Consider the following 13,593-nt stretch of genomic DNA (forward strand, 5'->3'; position numbering starts at 1 on the left):
TGCTTCATGTGATTCACATGCCGCCATAGCTTGAGTTTCGTTGTACCGTGCTGCCCATGTGTTGCCTCAGCCCTGCTGCAGTGAGAGTAAATGCTGCCCATCTGCTTCATGTGATTCACATGCCACCATAGCTTGAGTTTCGTTGTACTGTGCTGCTCTTGTGTTGCCTCAGCCCTGCTGCAGTGCGAGTTAATGCTTCCCATCTGCTTCATGTGATTCACATGCCGCCATAGCTTGAGTTTCGTTGTACCGTGCTGCCCATGTGTTGCCCCAGAACCTGCTGCAGTGCGGGTAAATGCTGCCCATCTGCTTCATGTGATTCACATGCTGCCATAACTTGAGTTTCGTTGCGCCATGCTGCCCATGTGGTGCACCATGCCCCGCTGCAGTGCGAGTAAATGCTGCCCATCTGCTTCATGTGATTCACATGCTGCCATAGCTTGAGTTTTGTTGTACCGTGCTGCCCATGTGTTGCCTCAGCCCTGCTGCAGTGCGAGTAAATGCTGCCCATCTGCTTCATGTGATTCACATGCCGCCATAGCTTGAGTTTCGTTGTACCGTGCTGCCCATGTGTTGCCTCAGCCCTGCTGCAGGGTGAGTAAATGCTGCCCATCTGCTTCATGTGATTCACATGCTGCCATAGCTTGAGTTTCGTTGTACCGTGCTGCCCATGTGTTGCCTCAGCCCTGCTGCAGGGTGAGTAAATGCTGCCCATCTGCTTCATGTGATTCACATGCTGCCATAGCTTGAGTTTCGTTGTACCATGCTGCCCATGTGTTGCCTCAGCCCTGCTGCAGTGCGAGTAAATGCTGCCCATCTGCTTCATGTGATTCACATGCCGCCATAGCTTGAGTTTCGTTGTACTGTGCTGCTCATGTGTTGCCTCAGTCCTGCTGCAGTGCGGGTAAATGCTGCCCATCTGCTTCATGTGATTCACATGCTGCCATAGCTTGATTTAGTTGTACCGTGCTGCCCATGTGTTGCCTCAGCCCTGCTGCAGTGAGAGTAAATGCTGCCCATCTGCTTCATGTGATTCACATGCCACCATAGCTTGAGTTTCGTTGTACCGTGCTGCTCTTGTGTTGCCTCAGCACTGCTGCAGTGCGAGTAAATGCTTCCCATCTGCTTCATGTGATTCACCTGCTGCCATAGCTTGAGTTTTGTTGTGCCATGCTGCCCATGTGTCGCACCAGCCCCGCTGCAGTGCGGGTAAATGCTGCCCATCTGCTTCATGTGATTCACCTGCCGCAATAGCTTGAGTTTCGTTGTGCCGTGCTGCTCATGTGTTGCATCTTGCCCCGCCGTAATTCGAGTTTAAATGCTGCCCATCTCTTTCATGTAATTCACCTGCCCACCATAATTGCAATTTAAACGTTGTTCCATCTGCTTCATTCGATTTCACCTTGCCCATCATATTCGAATCTCATTGTGCCAAGCTGCTTCATGTGTTGCACCTTGCCCACCACATCTCGAATTCAGATGTGTCCAACTGCTGCATATGTTTCACCTTATCCTGACATATTTCTCTCCCCTTCACCTTCCCACTCTCCCCCAACCTCCTTTCTAGCACTCTCCTCTAGTTTTGCCGATGTATTGCCCTTCCCCCTTGTTTCTAGCCCCCTGCCCACTCAATCCTCTTCTCCTCTCCACTCTCCACTCTACCTGCCCATTCCTTATACCTTAAAATCTCCCTAAACTACTCGGGAAATAGTAATGGCCAGTAGCTTACCGCCCTACACCCTTCTTCCCTCCCCATCCACCCAGCACCCCACCATTGTTCTATGTCACACCACTATATAACTTTATTTAGGATTGTATAGTAGCTGTCTGTCCTTCCCTGCCCCTTCTTCCCCTTTTTACCCAATTTATGTAAGGAACCTGGAAAAACTAAGCACTGTCATCATACATGAAAGAGTTATCTCCATTGTTGTATGGATCTCATGCACTTTTCCATGCACTTCCCTGCTTATGTGCAAGCTTGTATCATACAGAAATTGAAGGGCTTTGTATGACTGTAGTTTTTCTCCCACTGCCCCCCCCCCCCGACCGAGCGATTAGAAACACTATCCTGTTTATAGGCGCTATACAAATAAACAATAAATAAATAAAAGTGTAAGCACAAGCCCAACAACATGGCAGAACTCCAGCAGAGCATCTAAAGGATTTCATGGCAGGTCCTGACGTCAGATACCTTTGCAACGATGATCAACCAAATTAAGAAGGAGCTTCACATGGACATAGAGCACAAAGGAAAAGTGACTAATATTTGAATGGACTGTAGTCTCTTGGAATAATGGTACCATTATGTTCTGCTATGTTACTCATCTCTTATACTACACCAGGAAGCCAATAGATACTATTCCAATGTTTACACTATAACTGTTGGCAAACGTTGTTATGCCAGGAGAATAAACACAAGTGCAGTATAGTACAGTACATTGTATGCATTAGTTATGCCAAGAGTTGCCTTCTGTATAGGACACCTGAAAGATGGGAAAGGGAGGAAATAGTCAGAGGTGGCAGAGAGTGAAGGCTTCTGGCTGCGTTGGACCAGTCACTGGTCTGGTGTCCCTGGAGGGAAGGTGGGGCTGTTGGGAGTTGTCAGTGAACCAGCATCTTGTTCATGGCATTAAGAGGGAAGAAGTATTGTGCAAGGTGGGTACTAGGGGGTGTGAGGGACCAGGAATAGATGCGAACACAGATGACTCAATGTTATTGGTTAAATACTTTTATTAAACAATAAAGGGTGTTTGAAAAGGCCCACTGTCCTAACCTGTGTCAAGATGTCCAAATAATTAAAAATGTCCTGTCTCCCGCCGAACTCCTATCATACCCCTCACATTCTAAAACAAGCTCTAAGGTGTTAAAGGCATTTTCTCTGGCTTGAAAAGTGCACACATGTTCAAGCTCAACAAAATATATAATCCAACACAAGCTCCAAATGGATAATGTTCACAGTTCCCTCCACCAAAACAAAGGTTTGAAAGAATAACCAAGTTCTATTAGGCCCAAGAAGATGACTCTCTCCTCTTGGTGTTACAATCCACTGCAGGGAAAAGAACTCCCTTCCCCCAAGTCGTTTCCACAAACACATTAATTCAAAACCCCAAGGGCATGACTCTTCCTTGGGATTCTCTTTTCAAAGTAACACAATTTGGGTGCGGGTCGTACACTTGCAAGACAACTGGTATACGCTCCTGCCAGTCTCTCTCATGTACTTCCTTTACAAAATGTAGGTGTGGGTTCCAGACTCGCCAAAAACCTGGTATATTCTCCTGCAAGGATGTCTCTTTATTCCTGTATTTCTTGTATTCACAGTTTCAATATTCTATGTTGATTTCATGAAAACACCTGGTCTCAAACCCACTTTCATTTACTTCTTTTGTCAAATGTCCAAACACATTTCTGATGTCATCTTTGATGTCCTGGGTATTAGTCTTAGCAGTGCACAGTGATGGCTCGAGTTATGGTTTCTTAGATTACGATAACTGGCGAATTTCTGAGGTTTTTAGGTTTTACTTGTAACCATAACGTCTCTTTAAGAAAGTTTTTTCATTTAATTTCCTAGGTTTTTATTATTGCAACTTAACCAAAACATCCCTTTAACAAAGTTTTTTCATTGAAATGTATAGATTTTTATTAGTGCAACTTAACTATAATGTCCCTTTAACAAAGATTTTTCATTGACTTTCATAGGTTTTTATTAGTGCAACTTAACCATAACTTCACTTTAACAAAATGTTTTCAATTAATTTTATAGGTTTTTACTGGTGCAACTTAACCATAACATCTCTTTAACAAAGATTTTTTTTCAGAGAATTTCATGGGTTTTAACAGTGCATGCTATTTTCTTACAACTTACTAATATCATACTTACCCCAATATAACAACATCATTTTTGTCCAATTTACAAAGTTTGACCTGAGAAATCTGCAATTTCCCACCCTCTAGCATCATTTTTAACAAGTCTAGACCTTTTCCACAGTTTTTTTCCCTCGATGTCTGCGAACATCCGACGTCATTGCAGACCTTCCGGACCTTCCAGACAGTGCCACGTGACCATGGCTCGCGCACGGCATGATTACGTGTCCATGAATGCGTTTGCACTTCTTATTTGGGTCCTTGCTTCGAGGACAGTTCGGAACTGCATGTTCTACTGATCTAGGAACTTTCACGCTCAAAATGTACCCTGGCAGAGCTCCTACACCTATTCTTACTCATTATCCATTCACAATCTAGTACAAAGCACATACTTGGAAGAATAGTAGTAAAACTGCAATTTATCTTAAAAATGGCATCAGCTATTGCCATCCCTCCTCCCTAAAGGTTACCACCACCACCAGCTGGAGGACCCACACAACATAATAAGCATAGTATTTCCAAAGACAATGAAGAGGTCCAAGAAGATGAGGTAGAGGAAATGCCTACCTCTAGCAGAGAATCATGGGTGTGGCATTTCCTTACCACTGTTGGGAATGTACCAAAGGCTAAAGCTACAACTTTGTACTCAGTCATGGGCTAGCGGGACGTTACTCCTACGGGACCACCTCGATGTGCCGCCAAACCAAATCCAACAACCGCAATGCTCTCAAAAAGATTGTTCCTTTCTTAGCAAGTAGTAGGCTGTCTTCCTCCACATCATCTTCCTCAACCAATATTGTAACCACACAGCCTACTTCTGCGGGACACAAAATCCCACCAGCTATCTTGCAAGCAATAAACAAGGCTGTTGGTCAATATCTTTGGAAGACAACAGTCCTCTGTATATACTGCACACACCACGCTGCAGCGGGAACGAATTTTGAAGTGCATTTGAAGCGGCAATCAAGGAGCATGAGAAACACTGCCCACTACCTTAGAAATAACAAACACGCATCTTCCCCTGTCCACCTGCCCCTCCATATTATTGCTTGGTGCCACTTCCCTCATGTCCCTCCTCACTTTACGTTCTAACCTCTCCTGCAAAACATTTTTTTTTTAAACCACAAAAGAAAGGCTTCTTTAGGAACCACCTTTCACAGTTAAAACATAGAACTAAAAAATAAATCTTATAGGCTCCGTCTACTTTAAATTTCTCAGTAAAGTACATAGACTTAATACATTTTTGCAACATTCCCATTAGAATTTTGTGTAATGCTAATGGGAATAATGTGGCGTTCATCCCCGTTCCAGGATAACGGGCCAGCAGCTCAAGTTATCGTTCCAAGCAAAGTGTGTCTGTGTGCGTCCTGATGCCTGTGGGCTTTGGTGCGTTATAAATATATAAATAAATCATGAGGGTTCCAGACCATTATCCTCCATTGCAGCCCCTGCAATGGAGATAAAGGCCATTAGCATCCCTGGTTCCAAAAGTGAGAACCATGGGGTGCTAAAAGAATTGATTTTTCTAAAATCCATTTCCAAGATGGCCACCATGGAAAGGGAAGGCAGGGCTCCGTGCAGAGCCCCTTTTCCCTTTCCATGGCAGCCTGCAAAAGACAAAGACAGAACCTTATGACCATATTACCACAAGCACATTTTTTTCCCTTTCAAACCTACCCCACTTTTGAATAATTTTACCACATAGGTGGACATGGCCACTTTTTAACCCCATTTTTCGTCCCTCACGGTAATGGCCAGTAGCCAGAGTGTCCGGGTCATGACCTTATACCATAACCCGAACAACGTGGCCACTGCCCATGGCCACAAGCTATACCTCAGTCACCAAAAGTATGTCACTATATTTGTACCTACATTATGACACTTGTCAAAAAATAAAACACTGGCACATTTGCAAAACCATGCTTTAAGGTCATTGCCAATGCTCCTTACACGGGTTTGCTTGAAATCAGCCCATGCTTTATTTTTTCAAAAGTGTCAAAATGTATGCACATACAATAGTCATATAACTTAGCCCTCACTTGGCAAAATCCATTCAGACTTTACACAAACATTTAAGGTTAGGTCTATGATCTTTCTGAAAACGTTCAGAAAACTTTTGTCCACATTCATCAAATGCCACCAAAGTTATGCCATCTAAAAATGTTCAGACAACCGTCTAATTTAGCCCCTCCTGACAAAATCCCACCAAACATGTATATCTAGATCTAAAATAATTTTGCAAACGTTTGTGTAGATTTGTCAAATGGCACCAAATGTATAAGCCTTTACAATATTTTGATACCCCCCTCTAAATGTGTTCCCTCTTGACAAAACAGCTCCACACTTTCCGGAACAATTCAGAATCAAGTCTAGAATAACATTCCAAAATTTCATGCAGTTTCATTGAGTGGCGCCAAAGTTATAAGCCATCCAAGAGCTGTTTTTCACCAACCCTGTAATGCTTAAATAGGCACAGATGTCCCCGGAAATCTGAAGTGTTCGCGAACATCACAGGACTCTACCCGAACATCTGGAGCGTTCGCGGACTTCGGGGGTGAAAAACTCCAGTTCTTTGGCTTTGTATGGCCATATCCCATCCCAACCTCATTACCCCTTACCTCCCCAGAGATTGTTTTGACAAGTGCAATGCTGTGTTTTTTTGTTTTTACAGCCGTGTCCGCGGACACCAGCGGATGTCTCTGAATCCAATATGACGCACTTCAGGCTTTTCAACATCCAATCAGGGGGCACGTCCGATGCCTGTACATTTTGACTGTTTAAAAAAAATGACTGGTCGGATGTTCACCAAACTTACAAAAGCACGCTTACGGGACCAAGCTGCCACTCCTGCTCTACATTTGGTGAAAATCCGTCCAGCGGTTTGGGCTGTAGACATAAGAATTTTTTTTTCCATTCAGTCTATGGAAAAACACAAAGGCATGATGCACCTTTATATGATTTAGGGGACCCAGCCTTGTTCTGCTGACACTTGGGCATCCGATCCCCTGTTGCCCCACAAACACCGCTACTGTCTGCAAAAGTCTGTAAAGTCTGACACACTTTTAATTAGTTGGGGGTCCAACCCATGTCCTGCGGACATCTAGAGCCATGCGCATCTAATACCCTGTGCCCTGCAAACACAGCCTCTGTCTGCAGATGTCCATAAAGTTGTGACATACTTTTAATTAGTTCGGGGGTCCCACCCTTGTCCTACGGACACCTGGACGCATGCGCTTCTGATCTCCTGTGCCCCCGAACATCACGTCTGTCCGGTGCTGTCTGCCCGCAGTGTCACACTTTTAATTAGTTTGGGGTCCTTACCCGTGTCCTACAGACACCTGGACGCATGTGCGTCTGATCTCCTGTGCCCCCGAACACTGCGCCTGTCCGGAACTGTCCACACTGTAGTGTTGCTCTTTTAATTATTTCTGGGGCCCCACCCCTGTCCTATGGACACCTAGGCACATGCGCACACGCATCCCATGCAATAGGTGTCCTATGGACAGCCATCCTATCCGCAGACGTCTGGGGACGTCACCATGTGACCGCAACCACGCTGAGCATCAGAAGTATCCGTGGACACTGTCCTTACCCCAGATACTTAAAAAGTGAATTTTAGGCCTATTCAGGTTTTTTAAAGGTGAAACTTGCAGAGGTCCTTGACCATGTCCTGGTCGATTTAGTGACTTTGTGTAATTTTTTGTCAACAAGTTTTGCAGTAAAGTGGGCAACACCTACTGCAAAATGCTTGCTATATTTGCAAAAAGGGCTGGATGGCATTTCAGATATATTGCAAAAAAAGCGGATTGCCATCATCATGATATGATATGATATGATATTTTATTTATATTGCGCTCCTACACAAGTGTTTCAGAGTGCGACAAGGCAAGGGAGGGGAACAAGGGAGAACAAAAACAACAATCTTATTAGACCCATTGACATTGAGAATGCGCAAGTGCATGGTAGAGGGAAAAAAGGAAAAGTGCATGGGAGGGGGGAGAGTTGGAAAAGTACAGAGCAAATGAAAAACAGATACATAATAAATATGTCAATAATAAAAGGCAACAAACAGTGGTAGTGCAGCCAACAAGTGGCAAGTGCTGGGTTTTAGGCAGCAGACAGGGTATGTCTGATAAGTGCAGGGAAGGAAAAAAAGCTGGGGGCGGGCTGTATATTTACAGATACAGATCCCCAGTGCAAGGGATTACCCGTAGGCAACGTGGGTGGCAAGGTGGTCAGGTACCTGGGCTCAAAAGACAAAGGGTAGGCTAGATGCGCGGTTCAGAGAGAGAGGATCAGCAGTGGAGAGGAGGGGAGAAGGCAGAAGCAAAGACGAAGGTCTTGAGATGCATCGGGAACCAGAAATGGTTTCCCTCAAGTTTCAGAGTGGCAGGGAGGCTGTTCCAGAGTGAGGCCCCAGCCGAAGACAGAGATCTACCCCAAGCTTGTTTCTTAGAAAAATGACTGACCCTGAGGGAGTTGGAGGTAGAGGAGCTAAGAGCTAGAGAGGGGAGGTACTGTATGTTTTCACTATCGAAAGGCGACATGCCAACATCTCTCAAAAATGCACAAACAGCCTTGTTGACATTGCGCCTCACTTTTGCCATTTGCGGACCAAATAAACTGGAGCACAGCCACAACTGTCTCCGGGCAATGTGAGAAATGATTAGTTGGGAGTTTGGGAACATGTCCATCATTTCCCCAAATGTCTCCTTCATTGAAAACTGCAGTGAAATTCAAGTTACATGGCCCAAACTGTTCCCTCTACAATGAACAATGATAATGGCCGGATGTTGGAGCATGACCAAAGTGGCACAAAGTGGGAGCAAGACCACCAACTTCATGGCGCGCACTCCATACCACTTCACATCAACATGACAAAATCCAAAATCCAAAAATCCAGTGGATCCACAAGTCCCCCAAAATCCACACACTCTGCCTCCTGAAAGAAACAGCCATAGCCATAGCCATATACACTGCTCTCAGCAAACATACCTTCTGCCACACTCTCTCCTTGCATACCACACCCAAGAAACCTTATTGGCCAGTCCCTGGGCTCCACAGTCCCTTTTCCATGGCTGTCACCCTCAAAAGCCCCAGATGAGGCATGCGCTGTCTGCGGACTATTGTGGTGACTGCAGAAAGATCATCCAATTCAAAGGGGTGGAGAGAGAAATTAAACCCAAGGGAAGGTATATACTCTTTAGTAGTGGCTCTGAAAAGAGCCTCTTTTTTGGTAAGGGGCTTGTAAACAAAAAATTCTTTGGCTTTTACTCTTGTTTTCTTCCTTAGAGGCTTACATGCACCTCTTCAAAGAATTCCTTATATTATAAAGGAAACAATGCATTTCCAATGTTTGAAAAATAAATAGCATCTGCAGTAAAAAAAAATCACACTCAGAGAATTAATGTTCTCGTTCTCAAAATAGAACATCCCAGCACTACACAAAAAAAGAAGATATGCCTCTGTTCACAAGATACCTTCCTGCATCTTGCTGAGGACATCAGACATTGGGGCAGTTCCATAGTGCTCTAGGTGGTATGTGTGAAAATAGCACCTTTGCACATGTAAAAAGCAGCATTAGTGCCTTCAGCAAGTCCTTCAGTGCACTCAGCAAACTTACAGGACTGATGTACCTCAAATACAGTCCTCCACAGTGCACCACAAGAACATCTGGAGTTTTGAAAGTGGCCATATCTCGACAAAGTGCAAGAACACCTTTCAAATTGCAGCCAGGCACACCACAACACAAAGCCTCCACTCTCTCAAATCCAAGGTTGCAGAAATGCCACTTCTCTCTGCATACCTCTGCAGATCACTCACAAAGCAATCTCTCACCACCCACACACTGACTGTCTCCATTTCTCCAACCACAGCCATTTTATCTTCACTACACACAGCAATGAAAAAAAATTATTACCCTCTCTTCCAATACAGCACAACCAGAACACCTGATTGGCTAATCCCCACATTCACCTTTCCATGCCAGGCATCCTGAAAAGACTGGGATGTGTCATGCCCTGTCCGCAGACTACCGCAGTGTCTGCTGACCATATAACACAGGGCAGCCCATCTTCCCTTTCCACGTTACTCTTTGCAATACTTCCTCATTGGCTACTGTTAAGCAGTCACACACCAATCACATTCAAGAACTCTACATCTAACTCTGCCATCTCAGTTCAACACTTCAGATGTACTGTTGAACACTCAGAGTACAGGTCTCCTGTAATTCCAAAGCACCTGCATCAGAAACTACTATACAAATCTCTAAGATTCCGATTTCCAGATTCAACCACATATGCACCCACCAACACAAAGTACAGGTAAACATATATTTTTAGAATTACATTTCCAACTCTTTTACAGATGCATATCAACAGGGTTCCTACCAGTTATCCTGCATTAACATACCCAATAATCATAATCTCTTTTGTCACACCTCATGACATCAAATGGCACTCACTTGCAATGCTGTGTACTTGCAAACTTTTCTTTTATTGAAGATTTTCATAACACTTTCAAAACACATATTTGCAATTTCACATATTGTCTTTTTCGTGAAACAAAAGAAAACCACATTTTAAACATTTCCACAGCATGTTTAAGTGCCATATCTTGTGTGAAACTTCAATATATTACCAAGACATGCATGTTTGCCCATATCACCCATTCTAATGTGCACTATCTTCTTCTTTTTTCATTCTGTCACTTTTAAAACCACTTCTCCCACTAACAACTCCCACTAACAAAGCTGCACTAAAACTCCCACAATGCACACTCAAAATAAAAACTGGATGTATGTTACTACAGTATGGCATGTACGTGGATTGAAAATGACAAAATCCAATGCGTTTCAAACTATTCATTTCAGCACCATTTGAAGGAAACCAAATAAATGCATGTGTACATTTACAGCAGTGATGTGTGTAAATTTTAATAAATAAATGAAAGGAAATTGAAATGATTTCCCCCAACATATTGCTATAGCACTCACTTACCAAGCATGCATGCCTGGGAAAGTTAATGAAATTGCATACACTAACATTCTCCTTTCTAATCTGTACATGCTTCTTGGCTTGTCAATTTTTCTCGGCCTACTAGGACTTGCAGTACTCTATTTCTATTAAAAATAGTGCAACAACAAATCTCACACTTTCAAAACTCCACCCTCGTAGGACATACATATCCTGGGACCACCGGCCCAATACCAATGTTGCTGGTGCTCCCAAGTAACCATTCCCATACAGTGTTATGCAACTGCACACACATAGAGATTAACATATTCCACCATGTAACCTTCCAGATCAACATGACCTGTCATGTCCTAGTGACACTGGGAAGCTACCTGCAAACAATTATTTGGAATCTAGTTGCAACCCATCTACAGCAACAGCAGTATTACAACCATACTTGTAATCACGTGCAATGTTACTAACTCTTCTTCCAAACAAGCCCTCATACAGTGTAAAACAATTGGCCTCATTAGGACCCAGGCGGTAGCTGTGCCCTTATTAAGGGCACGGCTGCCGCCGGAAATGAATTTTTACCGGGCCCATGAAATTGGCAATTACCGGGTCATGCCGACCTAGGCGGACCCGGTAATTGCCCTTTTCTTGGACCCGGTAAAAATTAATCCCCATTCCCATTTGAGCCCGATAGGGCTCAAAGGGAATGGGGAGCATGCTAAGAACGGGGCTGGTAATGACGGGCCCATTGTTAGCAGGCTTGTCCCCTCGCGGGACCCGCAAAGGACGTCTGGTAAAACCAGAATTCCAAAGCCTTTCCCACTAGGGGACCTCACAATAGGGCGGAACGGGCTTAACGGCTCCGGCACCTTTACCAGCGATCTTAACCCCTTATCGCCCTCCTCGTAATGAGGCCCAATGTCTTCTTGAACTACAAGTATTTTGCCATTAACACACATACCCACTATTTTTCCTCTTTCCCAACTGCAGTGAAGAACATTCTACTGAAAGACAGAAACATCTCTCCTAGAAGATACAAACTGGAAGAAAACTGCTCTTCATATCCAACAACATAAGTGCAGTAGTGTAGTAGTATTCTTTCTGTTACTCATACAGTGCAGTGTAGCCATATTGTAGCCTACAACATTCTATCCAATCCAACAGCATTTGTATCACTCTTACTCGTTGCACCTCAGCAGGTACACTCTTTGTATTCTCATCTGACCACCAGTATCGTAACACCCACTAGTATCGTGAACACATTGTAATGTCCTTACTTACTCATGCACAGTACACTGGCATACGCACTGAACTAAGCCCTTCACACATATACACACACTGCTGCTATCACAACCTTCCCAACCAGAAGTAACAGCCCATTGCACACTCACACAGCCCTCTATTTATGCATGCCCATGCCCTGATATTCAGACACGCATGCACAATGCACGCAAATACATTGCACAACTTTCAAACCCACACTTTCCTTTTTTCTCCAACAGACAGAACAGAATGCCTACCAAAAAGCAACTCCATAGAAAACAACGAAAAAATAGAGCAGATAAAACGAAAAGCATGTAAAATACTCATCCACTTCTAGCAGAGTTTATAGCACAAATGTTGAAATAAAACAGCTAATACAGTCAGTCAACAAAACTGAACCAGATAGCAGTAAATAAACTATGGCCCTTCTTCCAAAAAGTAAAAATAAAAGAAATGTATTAAGAAGAATAAAACTACTAATATTGCTAGCACTACATCTACATAGCCACAGTTAAGCATTCCAAAAAATTAATTTTACATAAAAATGTCCTCCATAGAGTACTTCACAATCTTATAAAAACAGCAGAGAAATCATGCCCAACCCGTAAAAAAGACTGCAGAAGACTAATCCTGCAAGCTCTCATTGATAGTGCAATGCTCCTCAAAAGAAAATGTATATTAATTTTAACCTGAATGAAACCACTAACAAAATAATTCAGTAAACTACAAAAAGTACTTCGAGAAATGTGCAATGTCAACATAGATACCTTTCTAAACTTCTGTGCAGGTTAGTGGATTTACACAACCAGCACAGAACCATATTTCAATGAAGAGGCATATAAGCAAGAGCAGAAAAACCCAATTGCCATACATAGCAGTGGGCGAGGGTAAGAGTCCCACATTGAAAAAATGTCCTCAACAAACTTACAATCAACTCTCCTTTCCATCGAACCAATCTGTCCAGTCTACAAATGCCCAGCACCTCAATGTGTAATGTACAGAAACCATCCTTCAAATGTTTACGCAAAATTCCTCAATCACTATGTGAAAGTAAAAGAGAAAATTAGAATAAAAACTTTGCAAACAATGGACTCCTGTCCAGTGCACAATTACACTGGACTGTGTGGACATTCATTAGCCTGCATTTCAGAACCTGCTTGCAAAGGCACCTTCCACCACATCAAAATGTTTGCAACATACCATTCCACTATACTTAATCTTGTCCAGAGACTGTACTATGCAAAACGTCCTACTTTAGAACTGGAACATTTTAATAAAATTCTTCTACATGGCACAGCCAAAGAACTCCTTCAACAAATAGGTCACATCCAAAGCATGTTTTTTGGAAGTGAAGATCACTTAGAAAATCCAGTAACATTAGAGTAGAGTAGCGAAAACCTTAAACATGCCAATCTTCTAATAAACACGCACAAAAGTTCAAAAGCACATCTGCTAAAGTACCAAACCAACTATGTGTGTGTTGTCACAGAACCTATGAACCTTT

Source organism: Ambystoma mexicanum, chromosome 2p, assembly GCF_040938575.1.
Source record: "Ambystoma mexicanum isolate Mex_15411 chromosome 2p, UKY_AmexF1_1, whole genome shotgun sequence".
NCBI lineage: Eukaryota > Metazoa > Chordata > Amphibia > Caudata > Ambystomatidae > Ambystoma > Ambystoma mexicanum.